The sequence below is a fragment of the Eptatretus burgeri genome, chromosome 15, assembly GCF_056783735.1.
Source record: "Eptatretus burgeri isolate ZD-2024b chromosome 15, Ebu_testis_v1, whole genome shotgun sequence".
Classification (NCBI taxonomy): Eukaryota; Metazoa; Chordata; class Myxini; order Myxiniformes; family Myxinidae; genus Eptatretus; species Eptatretus burgeri.
Genome location: NC_140975.1, coordinates 58,060,815 through 58,075,814, shown reverse-complemented (window position 1 = coordinate 58,075,814; position 15,000 = coordinate 58,060,815). Strand labels below are relative to the sequence as shown.

The 15,000-nt window shown below is 31.4% G+C and overlaps 1 long non-coding RNA gene across 1 annotated transcript in view; it reads right to left on the bottom strand.

Moving 5' to 3' along the window:
- Positions 1 to 12,364: 12,364 nt before the first annotated feature.
- The window catches only part of LOC147012265 (uncharacterized), a 3,729-nt gene continuing 1,093 nt past the window's right edge, over positions 12,365 to 15,000 (bottom strand). The window contains exons 1-2 of the long non-coding RNA XR_015051543.1: positions 14,622 to 15,000; positions 12,365 to 14,524 (exon numbers count right to left, since the gene is read on the bottom strand). The exon at positions 14,622 to 15,000 is cut by the window's right edge and continues 1,093 nt beyond it. This is a non-coding gene — a long non-coding RNA (uncharacterized LOC147012265). The remainder of the gene's footprint in view (positions 14,525 to 14,621) is intronic.

The window sequence follows — 15,000 nt, the reverse complement described above, 5'->3', positions numbered from 1 at the left end:
TACTTTTGTATTTGCTCTCATATCTGTATTGAATTGAATATACTTTTTCACCCAAGGACTTTGTTTAAATTTTAAAACTCTATGAATTTTAGCTACTCTCAATCCTTCTCTCAAAAACTGTTTTAAGCTTCTCTGATGCAAAACATATCCCTCTTTATCATAGAATGTTGTTAATAACTTTTCTGTTGATTTACCTTTAATATTAAAACTTTTATGATAATCACTTAACCATTCTTTCTTTGGAGTTTCTTTCTCACATGCAAAAGGAAGATCTTTATGCTTATTATGAAGATCACTCGGGTACCTCAAATCAACTTCAAAATAATAACCTTCTTCTTCGTCATTCAATTCCTCTTGAGAAGAAATAACAATATTCATCAAAGCCTTTTCATAATCCTTTTCTTCCACCCACTCTAATTTACCATAAGGCAGAGATTGAGACATTGCCCATCCATACAAATTATTAGCATCAAAATACATCAAATAATTACTATCTTTTTCACTATCATAATTTGGAAGATATTTATTATTTGCTTTAGCATATCTTTTTGAACATACTTGTGATATTCCACCTCTCTTGGACTTCTCAATCATCAAAAGCATATCAACATCACTGATTAAATCTATATCTTGTTTTGTCATTTTCAACATTGCACTCCAAGCTAAACCAGGAGCTGTGAAATAGTGGGCAGGATCTAATCCATAACAATTTTTATTATGACAGAGTGATCTAAAAGCTTCAAACACATCAGCTAACAATAAAACATCTGTTTTTAGATATAAATCATGATATTCTCCAAGGTTCTTTATCTTAAATAATTTCCATATTTCTTGTGCGTGTTTATATTCCTTATCACTTATCTCTTCTTCATAAAGGTTATTATAGAAACTTTCTTTTGATGGAAGTTGTGTTTCTTTAAATCTCATAAATGAATCCATATAATCATAAGGATAAATTCCCTTACTTGTAAGAATTTTCTCTTTACTTTGAATTTCATTCCTTGTTTGAATTTCCTCTCTCGTAAGAATTCCTTCTTTAATCAGAATTTCATCTTTAATCAGAATTTCCTCTTTAGTTCGAATTTTCTTTATAATTAGAATTTCATCTTCAGTTAGAATTTCTTCATTAATTACAGTTTCCTCTTTACTTTGAATTCTCTCTTTAATCTGAATTTCCTCTTTAGTGAGAATTTCCTCTTTTGGAAAGAATGAATTAAGATTTGGAAAAGAGTCCATGGAGCTTAGATTTGATGCGAGGTTGGCTAGTGGTGTTCCCATAAACTTGTAAGAATCTAAAAACCTAATACGAGTTAAAGGTTTTGTGAATATCATTTTTGAAAATGAAATATACTTTTGACTTGTGTTTGTTATAGCAGAAATATTCCCTGGTGTTTTTGAAAGTTCATTTATAAATAGATGTGTATCATAGTTGGCGCTGTTGTGAAGAAAGACTGGAATAAAAGAAGGTAATTTATAATTAAGATTACAACAGGAATGAGCGGGACCTCTATATTTACCAGTAAGATGACAATGGTCTCTAACTTTAGACTCCTTAATTTCCCATTCACAAATATGGCAGATATTGTTCATTCTAAATTCTAATTTTTCTTCTTTGGTTAATTTCATTGGTTCATTTGTTTCTTTCATTAATTTAGTGAGTCTTATACAATCCTTTTCTAATCGTTTTACAAACTCTTGTGAAGCATTTTTTCCACGATAATGTTCAAGTTTGTTATACTTTTCTCCAACAGATGATTTGATATAATAACAGAAACCACAAGGAATATGTTTTTGATATTTATTTGTATATGGTTCTTTTGGATTAGGAGAAGCAGTATTTATCTTTTTAAGGATACATTCAAAATCAGCGTATATCACAAATGGGTGCATGATAGATTTATTATAATCTTCAAAATAAATCTTTTCACCAGGTTTAGGCATTGTAATTACAGCTGATTTATGATTACTACAATATTTTGAATGTTGTTCTAATCGTTCTTTTGTATGAAATGAATTAAGACATCGCTTACAAGGATATATTTTGTTTGCTGTTCTGAATACCTGAGAAGAGATTAATCTTGATAAATTATTGATGTATGTGTAATGTGAATTCTTTCCAACACTAAAATATAAAAGGTCAATGTGTGTTTCTTCATTTTTATAGTTGTTTGAAATTTTTAATATTTGAACTTTGTTTGTATCCGTTAATCCATATACATTAATAGAAAGATTATTCTTTTTCTCAAATTTAGGAATATCTGTTAATGGCATTGGGAATTTAAAATCTTTAATGTCCAAGGTATTCTCATATTTCATATATTGTTTTACTCTTTCTGAATTACATTTTGGTGGATGTAAGTGAGCAAGAACAGACCAGAGAAAACATTTATTATCATTGTTCTTAATATTAACAACTGCCTTCTTTAGTTTTATTTCTTTTGGTAATTCAATATAAGAAGAAGCTTTAAGAGGGTTTGATTTTAGAATGTGTATATCTAAAAAGATGATTTTTTTAATATTGAATCCACTTCCTACCACTGTATTATCAACATCCTCCTCTTTGTCTTGATAGTTCTTCATAAACCCCACTATTCAAAAAATCTTGAAATGATGTTATAAAATGAAGATCTGTTCTCATATAAGGAGTTTGTTCTTCATCTTGTCTTTTCATATTCATTTTCACTCCCATATAAAACTTTAAAGTTTTTATTTCTTTTAATGTCTTTTTAATAAATTTTTCAACATCGGGTTTCACTATTTCAATTGATTCAGCTATTGATGATGGACTGGGTTCTCCAAATTGAAAAATCCTTATTTTTATATGCCCTTTAAATGCCTCATCAGTGTTTTTAATATAATAGTCTCCCTTTACTTTAAACTCATTTTTCTTGTGTTTTTGTGATTGAAGATGTTGATTATAACTACTCTTCAAAACATCCTTTGAACAGATATCACAATGTTTTCTTTCCAACTCAAGAGGAGATATTTGATGAAATAGATTAAATGTGTGTTTGTTGGTTCGGAGGTGTTTTCTATAATGTTTATATTCGTGATTACAAACATCGCAGTACGTTGTATTCACCATATTTATAGAATAAAACTTTGCTTAAACTAAAATTTTCTTGATGAAAATTTCGTTTAATTTATAGGTGAATCTGTGCTTAAAAACATTTTATCCTCCAACTTTTTCACTTAATAAATACAATGTTTCAAGACACAAAAGACAAGTTTCAATCAATCTCTTCATCTGTTAAAGATACTGAGAAATATGTCAAGGATGTAAAATTGAACAAAGATAAATATAACAACTATTGGATAAAAACTATTATGGTAAATAATATGAGTTCTTCAATTTCCTTCAGTGGAAGGGCTTTTAGTATACCTGGTAGAACATCAATTAAAGTATCTCTAACAAAAGTTTCTCCTCTCCTTCTAGTAATATATTCAAAACTAGAAAAAGCAATGAAACAAGAAAAAGTATCAAAGAACAAAAACCTTATGGATGAAGCTTTAGAAAGAAAAGATAAGACCATCTGTAATATGCAAGGAGAAATTTGTATTTTTTTCAACAACCCTAAAGATGTAAATCTTGATGAAATAAAGGATGTTAATATATCAGGTGAAATGACATTTCGTTCAATAGTAGTTAACGATAATTTTAAAATTACCTTTAATATAAAAAATGTTGTCGTTGAATCTGATAATGAAAAGTATATCGATATCGATGGTAATATACAACTGAAAGTATAGATGAATTTCAGTTTAAGTAAAGTTTTACTTTATAAATATGCTAGACTTTCCTGATTCTCCATATGACAAATTTGAGAATTGTCCTGCGTGTGAAAGACAGGGATTAAACACAGAGTCAAAAGCCTATAAACAATGTATATTCTGTGATTATCTTCTAATTAATGATAATAAAAAATATAAAAAGGAAAATAATTCTTTTAGATTTACACCAAAAATGAATTACTTTACAAGATTGATTAGAGAAATGAATGTAAAGTATGAGGATGATAACACACCTTTCCTTACAAGGGAAGAAACTGAACGTATAAGAGAAATGTTCAAAGGATTGTTGTTGTATATTATTCATGGATGTAATTTTCAGGGAAATATCAACACAAGATATTGTATAAATAAAATAATGGATTATCTTGAAATTAAACCTGAACTTAGGATAAAATATAGAGTTTCTAAAAAGCCAATAATAAATTAAATAACCTGTTTTTCAAATATATAAATGAATGATTTTTTACCTATTTGGGAAAATAAGATAAAATTTAACAACCATAAAAATCTCCCAAATTCATTAAGATGTCTCATAGTTGGTTCAAGTGGATGTGGAAAAACCTGCTTACTTTTAAAAATGCTCCTCACTCCCAACTTTTTAGATTATGATAATTTAATAATTTTCACAAAGTCGAGTTTTCAACCAGAGTATCAACTACTCTCACAAGGTTTTAATGCTGGTCTTCAAAAGAAGATATAATAGGTTTATTTAAACGTCAAAAAACCTAAATGATTATAACATTGAAGATATAATTCAACTATTTTGTGATACACAGAGATGTAAAAAGAAATCAAATCTTATAACTTGTATTCTTAGTGATAATACGGATGATATACCGTCTCCCAAGATTTGGATAAATCAAAAAAGAACCTCGTTATCTTTGATGATTGTGTTAATGAGAGAAACCAAACGGTAATGGACAGCTACTACACAAGAGGGAGACATTCTTCTTGTAATTGTATTTATCTTAGTCAATCGTACTTTCAACTTCCTCGTCGTTCCATCAGAAACAATGCTAATACTTTTATTTTATTCAAGTTAAATTCAATAGATATCAATAATTTTTGGAGAGATAATTGTTCTACATTATGTAGTAAAAAGAAATTTGAGGATTATATGAAGCACACGACTGAAAAATATAAATATATTGTTGTGAAACAAGATGAGATATTAAGGGATATATTTTTTGTTTTATAAACAATTACATATATAAATGACAACTATTATTATAAATCTTGTGGGTAAATCTGCTTCTGGAAAAACTTTCATAAATCAAGGTTCTTGTGTAGTACAAATGAGAATATTGTAAATTTACTTAAAAACACCCCGTGATACGCATTGTATCAACAACAACTAGAGCAATAAGACCTGGAGAAGTAAAAGGTGAAGATTATCACTATATTTCAGTGGAGGAACATATGCGATTGAGGAATGAAGGACAAATATTTGAGGAGGTTTCTCTTGGTACAACAAAATATTCACATTGTAAGAGTGAGTTAAAGAAACTAAAATCTGGTGGTGTTGGGATATTAGAAACTAATCCAGAAGGAACGAGACAAATTATTAAATATCTGAGCGGAGTGAAGATTTTATCATTCGGTTTTGATGTTGATGAAGAAACTCAACACAAACGTATGAAAAGCAGAGATGCAAGGATTAGTGAAGAAGAAATTACAACTCGCATTAATGTTAATAAAGAATTTGATGAAATATTTAAAGAAAAGGATTTATTTGAACACATCTACTTGAATGATGAAGAAAAGGAAAATTTCCCTGTTGATCTTTACAATTCATTAAATGATATTTTACAATAAATAAATGGATACAAAAGAAAGAGCAAGAAGATTTAAGGAACATCAAGAGTTGGTTTCAAAAGTTGTAAAACAACAGGAAGACATAAAGAAGAAACGCAGACAGAAACTAACGGGCGAAGAAGCATTTGAAAAAAACAAGAGAAATTTTTTAAACCACTTTTAAAAACTTCCCAAGAAAAATGAAAGATGTTTCCACAGTTCCCACAGTAGAATATACTCCTAGAAAGCTTCAAATGTTAAAAGATTTCAGTCAAATGACGGAGGAAGAATTAGAGCATTTAGGAGAATTAGAATATGATGATGAAGGTTTATTTCAACAACTGGAAGAGATTAATCAACCCCCTGATTATATTGTGAATGCTGTTCAAAACAATGAATATTCAGCGGATTCAAAAACCAAAGCAGGACTCATTCCAACAGAACAACCAGCAATATTTCATCTTGTTCAAGAAAAGGTATTGATATTTAATGATGAATTAAGGTTCTTAAGTTCTGCTCAACCCCCTGTTAAACTAACTCCGAGATTAATGTTTCTTCTCACAAAAGATGGAAGACAAGGTTCAACTGTGAGGGATGAATCAAAGTATATTGATAAACCATTGGATATGGAAAATAATGATGATAGAGTATATATTGATTTGCTGAACACTCTAAATTATAAGGTTATTCTTTCTGGTAAAAGTAGGAAGAATGAGAAGGAGAAACACATTATTCAGGCTTTAAGTATCCTTGGTTCAGGTATTAGTTTTCTTCCAAATGACCCATCGCAATTAGTTAATAGACTGTTATTGTTGTTCGGCAGTAAGAAGGCTGGAAATAACAATTGTTTTAATGAAGCATCAGCCATTTTAGACCAGTTGATGAACATGAAAATAATTAATAAATCTCAATATAAAGACATTTTATCTCATATTAAATAAGATGAGAAGCACAATCCTGAGTTTTAATTTCACAACAAGCGACCACACATCTTCATTCCCATACCCACTACAACTTGACACAACAAAAGAATATGAGGCATCTTTATTGTCCATGGAGACTTATAATACCTTATTTAATATAACCGAGAAAAATGACAAGTTTAGTTATAATCCGGGAAGTGGATACAAAACGATAACAGTCTCACTGAGCATACGAGATTTCTCAAATATCTTCCGAAATTGCTCGTCTTATGAAAGAACAGGGTGATGAACCAAAAAATATTGTTATAAACATTCAAAAACATACTTCAAAATCAACGATTAAAGTTAAAAATAACTACAAGGTTGATTTCACAATTGATAATTCATTTAGAGAGTTATTAGGTTTCTCCTCAAAAAGATTGAAACTAATGGGACGTTTTACAGTGATAATGTCATTCAAATATCCTCAGGAATAAATTCGGTGTTAATTCACTGTGATTTGATTGATGGTGCTTATAATGATGGATTAAAAACAAATACAATATTTTCATTCAGCGCATACTCAACCCCAATTGGTTATAAATTCAATATGGAGCCTAAAAATTTGGTTTATCTACCTGTGTCAGGAAAAACCATACACAGAGTAAATTTTAGGATAACCGACCAAGATAATCGTGGTGATCTCTTTTAATGGAGAAGTTATATCCATCAGAATTCACCTACGTGAAGTTTTTCAATAAATAAATACGATGGTTATTGTGAGGAAGCACGAGTTGGGAAAATATAAAATAATTACAGGGGATGGGATGTTCCTTTCCCCGTACTACAAGGGTGAAGGTATGTATCTTGGTAGAGGATACTATAAACCTAAGAGACAAAGGGGTGTCGGACATCAATTTAGAGGAGATGGGATAATTGATACTCTCATGGGTATTGGTTCAACTATTCTTAAACATAAAGACCTAATTGGTTCAACTGCTTCTGCTGTGGGAAATGTAGCAGGTGCTGTAAAGAGTATAAAAGATGCTCAGAAAGAATCTCATAAATTACAAGCAATAAAAGAAATTAAGAAAGGTAAAACTCAGTTGTCCCCCAAGAACGACAGAAAATAATTCAAATACTTGGATCAGGGTTTCAAAAGTTTTAACATCTTTTTCCTAAATAAATACAAGTATGGAAGCAATTGATAGTATCTATGATTTGGATGATACTATTATTATCTCAAACTCCACTAAAAAAGAAGATTACTTCAAGGTAAATGCAATAACTGGAACAGACTGGAATACAAATGGTACAAAAAGTTTTGAAATAAATAATCAACAAACCTATTTGAATCTCTCCGAAAGTTTCTTGTTGTGTAAATTTAAATTCACTAAGGCTGGGAATAACACAAACGCTACACTTGTAAATGATTTCTTCTGGAAAATGTTTGATAGTGTGCGATTGTATATTGGAACACAAGAAGTTGAAGCGGTTGATTATGTCTCTGCTGTATCTGAAATGATGAAATTTACACTCTATACATTCAGTGATAGAATGGGAAAGGGGTCTGTCGAAGGTTTTATTCCTGATATGTCAACGGGAACAAACACAGACCCTGGATATATTCAAAGGAAAGGAATGTATAATGATGATACAAAAGCAGAAAATAGTTTTACTGTGGCAGTTCCTCTTAAAGGTATATTTGGATTTTGTGATTATGATAAAGTTCTGTATGGTCTTAAAATTAGATTTCAACTACAAAGGAATGATAATGAAAATAGATTGCTTTTTGGTGTTGGTAATGCTTTTGGTGATCAGAATAAATTTGTAATTGAGGAGATGAGTTGGTATATCAGTGAATATACTCCTAATCTTAAAACAGAAGAGATGTTGAATCGAAGACTTAACTCAAAGAAACCACTCAGTGTATCATACCTCAAAAGAAGATGTCAACACGTTAAACTCAATCAAACTACTTACACGTGGAATTTGGGTGTTCTGGAAGGAAAGCCACGATATCTGTGGATGATTTTTAAAAAGCCAGATGGTGATACTGCGACTGATAAGAATAATGCATTGAGTGATAATGCTAAGGTGAAACAACTTCGCGTTTCTCTAGATGGAACATTTTATCCACGAGATAGATTGGAAATTAATTGGGAAAAAATGATTTTGCTGAAGCATACAAGTCTTACCAAAAGGTGTGTGAAAGTAATGGAAATAAAGAACCTATTTTAGATATGACAGCATTTAAAAGTTTGTATACAATCTATACGTTTGACCTGAGCGCTCAAAAAGAAACTATAAAGTCTAATCGAGTGGATACTTCCCTATACATTGAAAGAGGAGAGAGTGAAGAAGTTGATACATATTGTTTGCTTTTGGAAGAAACAGAATTGCAGATTAATACAGATAATGGTGTGATGATTAGTCTCACATAATTTTTTGTTAAATAAATGAGTGGCAAAGTACCAACTGGGGTATATGTTAATCAAATCAATCTTCATAAACTATCATCTTGTGTTCAAAATCAAAAGCCTTGTACGATTAACGTTAATACAATTCAGAGAAAAGGAGCAGTAAGAATTGATGTTTTGCTCACAAGAGAACAGGTTAAAATCTTGAATGACACTGGCTCACTTAAAATTAAAATGACAAAACCAATGTTGAAAAAATATTCAATAAGAGAGACGAGTGGAGGATTTCTCCCATTTCTAATTCCTTTATTTGCTGGTTTAAGTGCGGTTGGAGCATTGACGGGTGGTATTTCAACAGCGGTCAAAACTGCCAACGAAAGGAAGGCTCAACTCCAGGCTCAAAAAGAATTGGAAAGACATAACAAAGAGTTGGAGAAACAAATTAGTGGAAGTGGTGTAATTGTAGATTTTGCTGAAAAACTTGAAGGTCTGCCTGATAAAGCGAGATTGTTAGTTGGAGATATGCTTTCTTCTATAGCACAAGCAGGTGTAAAATTAACGAAAAGAGGTAATGGATTATATCTTTCTAATAAATAAATGAGCATTGATGAGTGGTTGAAAGAATTTGGAAAGAATACAACATCAAATTTACAACTTGCCAAATATTGTAAGAAATTAAAAATTCATAATGTGGTTATTTGTATGAGAGATGAATTAACAAATGTGTCGAAACATACAAAGAATATTATTATGAACTTAGAAGATAATGATGGGAACGGTTCTCATTGGGTTTGTATTTTTAATAGTCAAGACAAATATTATTTTGATAGTTTTGGTCTTCCACCACCTGTTGAAGTCATAAAATTCTTACAGAATGGTGTTTATCAAACATTTCAAGTCCAAGAATTAAATTCCAAGTGTTGTGGTCAATTATGTCTATATGTGTTATTTCAACTCAACAAAAATAAAAAATTTTATGATATTATTTTTAATCTAATATAAATGACTTATGTTGGTAAAGATGGTTCTATCTTTGGTGTATCTCAAGAACTGGATATTGATTTATCAAATTATTACACAAAGGCACAGGCTGAACGACATAAATATAATATAAACAAAAATATTAACATGAAAAATGCTTATAAATTAAAAAATTATCCAAGCCCGACTGACGCGAATGACTTGGTGAGATTAAGCGATTTATCACAATATATATACTTAAATAAAACGGCTGTGTATTCTAAAGATACAGAAGTGTTGATATTATCTCCAGGTCATACAGAATTCACAGTTCGAATTAAAATAAATTTTTATAAAGAAGGGCGTATCGTTTGTATGAGAATAGAACAATGGGGGTATGATATGAATGATTTAGGGTATAATTGGTCATTTAAAATTAACCTCGAAGACCTGGAACAATTAAATCAGTCTCGTAAGGAAGAATATTATCCACTTGGTATCGAGAATGAGTTTTGTGGAGCCACGATTAGTAAACAACAAATAAAAGAATTTAATAAGGGTAAATATAATAATGGTTTTGCCCTTGTTTATCTCATGAAAACAGAAAAAACAGGATTATATATAATAAGTAAGGAAATACAAAATGATTTAACTATGGGAAGATGGGGAGGTGTTTCGTGCCATAATATTATTCTAACATATATTTCTAATACATAAATGACAGCAAGAAGGCTTCAAGAAAATTATCATTTCTGTGTCCAAGCATACCTTCAAGAAAAGGGTATTCGGTATTTTAATAAATATGTTCTACAACATAAGAATGAGGTATTTTCAATAAAAGATTGGCATTATGCTGATGTTGATAAACCGACAACTTTAGATTTAATTAGAATGTTAAATAATGAAAAAATTATAAGGTTAAGAAAAGGTAAGGCTCTTTTAGAAATTCAAAAGAAATTTTATTGGTTTCCTGTTGTAAAAAAATTATTTTGGATACAGGAATAACAAGAAATCCTGATGAATATATGTATAATATTCTATGGGGTGTAAACGATTCAAGTATAGTAAGGGATGAGGAAGGAGTTGAAGAAGAGAGGGAAGAGGAGGAAAAGGAGAAGGAGGAGAGAGAGAAGGAGGAAAGAGAGAATAGAGAGAGGGAGGAAAGAGAGAAGAGAGAGAAGGAGGAAAAAGAGAAGAGAGAGAGGGAGGAGAGGGAGAGGGAGGAAAGAGAGAGAATAAATAAATATTATAGTATGGAAACCAGTGAGATTCAAAAAAGAATAGAGGTATTACAGAAAATAACTCAACCCACCAGGAAGGAATACAAAGAATTAACAAGTCTATTTGCAATACTTTCAACAAAACTATTAGCATCGTCAAGCTATTCATTTTAATTCAAGTTTTTTCTTAAATAAATGGAGGAGAGAGTGAAGGCATTTCTAAGGATTCTTTATGTTTTAAAAATTAAGATTCAAATGTGCATGTTGGAAACTAAAAAGGTTTTTGCACTCTGCAGAAATTTTTCTCATAAATAAATGAGTTATTGTCTCAAATGTAAAAAGAAAACTAATACTAAAAATATTTCATATATTAAAAGTAAAAATAACAGGGTTATACAAAAAGGTATATGTTCGGTGTGTGGTTCAAAAAAATCAATTTATCTCCAAACACAAACTCGGAGGAGATATACAAAAAGTTTTTATCAGGAAGTAAATTTACAACTACTGGAATACCAGGGGAATTACATCTTCCAGGTTATTCTTTCTGTGGTCCAGGCACAAACTTGGATAAAAGATTAGATGAGGCAGACAATCCTAAATCCTGGAGTAAACCAATCAATAGAGTTGATGAAGTGTGCATGAGACACGATATTGATTATGGGAATACCACAACGTTGGAAGAAAAGCATGAAGCCGATAGAGAAATGTTGTATAATTTGTCTCTGATACAAAATCCAACCTTGAGAGAAAAAGTTGATAGGTTCATCGTGAAGAAGATGATTAGTGCTAAATTGAAACTTGGACTTGGAAATTCAAAAACTTATAGGCTCTAATGATGCCATTAAGACTGAAGAGCAATTAGCTGATGAATTACATAAACCAATATTCACAAAGTTTCAGAGAAGGAAAGTTTATTCCAAGGAAGTTGATTATATCTGGTCTGCTGATTTGATTGAACTCAATAATGATAAGGGGTACAAGTATGCTTTAACCGTTATTGATTTGAGGAGTAGATATGCGTGGGTTGTCCCTTTAAAAACAAAACAGGTAATACTCTTATGTTAGCTTTTCAACAGATATTTAATAAAAGTAAGAGAAAACCTAAGAAATTGTGGACTGATGAGGGTAGAGAGTTTTATAACAAGACATTTATGAATTTTCTAAAAAATAACAGTATTACATTATACAGTACCTTTAATGAAGGGAAGGCAGTTGTTGTTGAACGTTTTAATCGTACCTTAAAAGAGAGACTATATAAAAAATTCACACAACTCGGTTCACAACAATGGTCATCTTTTATTCAGGATATTGTGGATAAGTATAATGACACGATTCACACATCAACGAATATGAAGCCATCAGAAACATTTACAAAATTAAAATATGAAAAAGAGATTAATGTCAGAAAACCTAAGTTCAAAGTTGGTGATATCGTAAGAATATATAGGTGGAAATCTCATTTTGAAAAGGGTTTTACTGAACGATGGACGAAAGAACTTTTTTAAATTGTTGATGTAATAGATACAGTTCCTTGGACTTATAAAATATATGATTTGGAAGGGGAAGAGATTTTAGGTTCATTTTATTCACAGGAATTACAAAAGACAAAACTAAGCAGATAATACACCTTTGTGGACACTAGAGGGACAAGTCCGAGGTGTATTACAGTATATAATGTGTGTCAAGGGGGACGTTCTTAGATCTGTGAACCCCAAACACAGAATCCTCAACTGAATAGTCAAGGTTTAACTTTTGTTTGTGTGTGTGTGTGTGTGTGTGTGTGTGTGTGTGTGTAATGGGAGCAATAGGTTGGCGCTTCACTCCCTTCTACTATACACCGTTGTGGACACTCGAGGGCCAAGTCCGAGGTGTATAACAGTATATAATGTGTGTCAAGGGGGACGTTCTTAGATCTGTGAACCCCAAACACAGAATCCTCAACTGAATAGTCAAGGCTTAACTTTTGTTTGTTGATGTGTATGTGTGTGTGTGTCCCAACCCTCACATTCAAAATCTCAACCCCAACCCTCACATTCAAAATCTCAACCCCAACTCAATCCTCACCCAACACAATGTCTTTTTCAAAATGAGATTTCCACCTATATATATATATATATATATATATATATTTTACGTTTTTTTTTTCTCTTCTTCCAATTCTGTCTTTTAAGGCTTTCAGGTTTGATGACGTAGAAAGGGGGAGTAAGCCTGCACTTTCTTCCCAGAACGAACAATGTATATTTTTTGTTTTTTTCTCTTCTTCCAATTCTGTCTTTTAAGGCTTTCAGGTTTGATGACGTAAAAAGGGGGAGTAAGCCTGCACTTTCTTCCCAGAACTTTCTTGATCTTGCTCCCATCAAGCACCATCCGACAAAGAACTACATCGATAGGTTTAGATCCCAAAGAGTGATAGCAACTCCAAAAGTCTCCAAAATATAAATAAATAAAATAATAATAATAATAAAGAAATAAATAAATAAATAAAAGCCCCCAAAAAAGTTTCAAGTGTCCAACATAAACCCAACTTTCCAAGTCTTCAAGGTATAACCACATTCCCGTTGAGTTTCCAAGATATGTATCACATTGTGAGTTATCAATCCAGAACCCACATTTCAAGTATTCAAAGTAAAACCAACTTACAAAGTCTCTTAAGGATAACTCATTTACTGATTTTTTCAAAATTTGTGAGTCTCCAAGGTAGGACCCATATTTAGAACCATCTTGGCAGAACCCTTTTCCTGAGTCTCCAAGGTAGTTATTTAAACCATCAAGGCAGAACTCATTTACTGATTTTTTCAAAATTTGTGAGTCTCCAAGGTAGGCCCCATATTTAGAACCATCTTGGCAGAACCCTTTTCCTGAGTCTCCAAGGTAGTTATTTAAACCATCAAGGCAGAACTCATTTACTGATTTTTTTCAAAATTTGTGAGTCTCCAAGGTAGGCCCCATATTTAGAACCATCTTGGCAGAACCCTTTTCCTGAGTCTCCAAGGTAGTTATTTAAACCATCAAGGCAGAACTCATTTACTGATTTTTTTCAAAATTTGTGAGTCTCCAAGGTAGGCCCCATATTTAGAACCATCTTGGCAGAACCCTTTTCCTGAGTCTCCAAGGTAGTTATTTAAACCATCAAGGCAGAACTCATTTACTGATTTTTTCAAAATTTGTGAGTCTCCAAGGTAAAACTTGTATTCTGGCTCATCAAGGTATAACTTGTTCAGTGGGTATTGTCTTGATAACTCACAATGAGTACTATTGCTGTAAAACTCTTTTTCAGGATTTTGCTGGTCTCCAAGGTATAACTCTTTGGTTGGGTCATCAAGGACGAACTCGTTCTGTGGGTCTTGGTCGCTCATAAGGTCTTCAACCAAGCCAACAATTTCGCCCAAGTTGTAGCAAAAGCAGTATTTTCATTTCGTATTTCAGACACAATTTCCTGTGAGAGAAAATAATAATGTATTAATTAAGTTATTTAATTATTAAATGAGTATGCTTCAATCAAAGTTTGAAAATAGGAAAATAAAAAATCTTACCTCAATAGATAAGAGGTTTGAATCCAGTTCATCAACTTGAAGGTTTAGTTCCATACAAGACAGAGAGTTCCAAGGAACACCAAAGTCATCCCACTCAAGGTCTTCAACCAAGCCAACAATTTCCCCCAAGTTGTAGCAAAAGCAGTATTTTCATTTTGTATTTCAGATACAATTTCCTGTGAGAGAAAATAATAATGTATTAATTAAGTTATTTAATTATTAAATGAGTATGCTTCAATCAAAGTTTGAAAATAGGAAAATAAAAAATCTTACCTCAATAGATAAGAGGTTTGAATCCAGTTCATCAACTTGAAGGTTTAGTTCCATAGAAGACAGAGAGTTCGAGACAAGCACACAGAACACCATTGCCAGCAAAAAC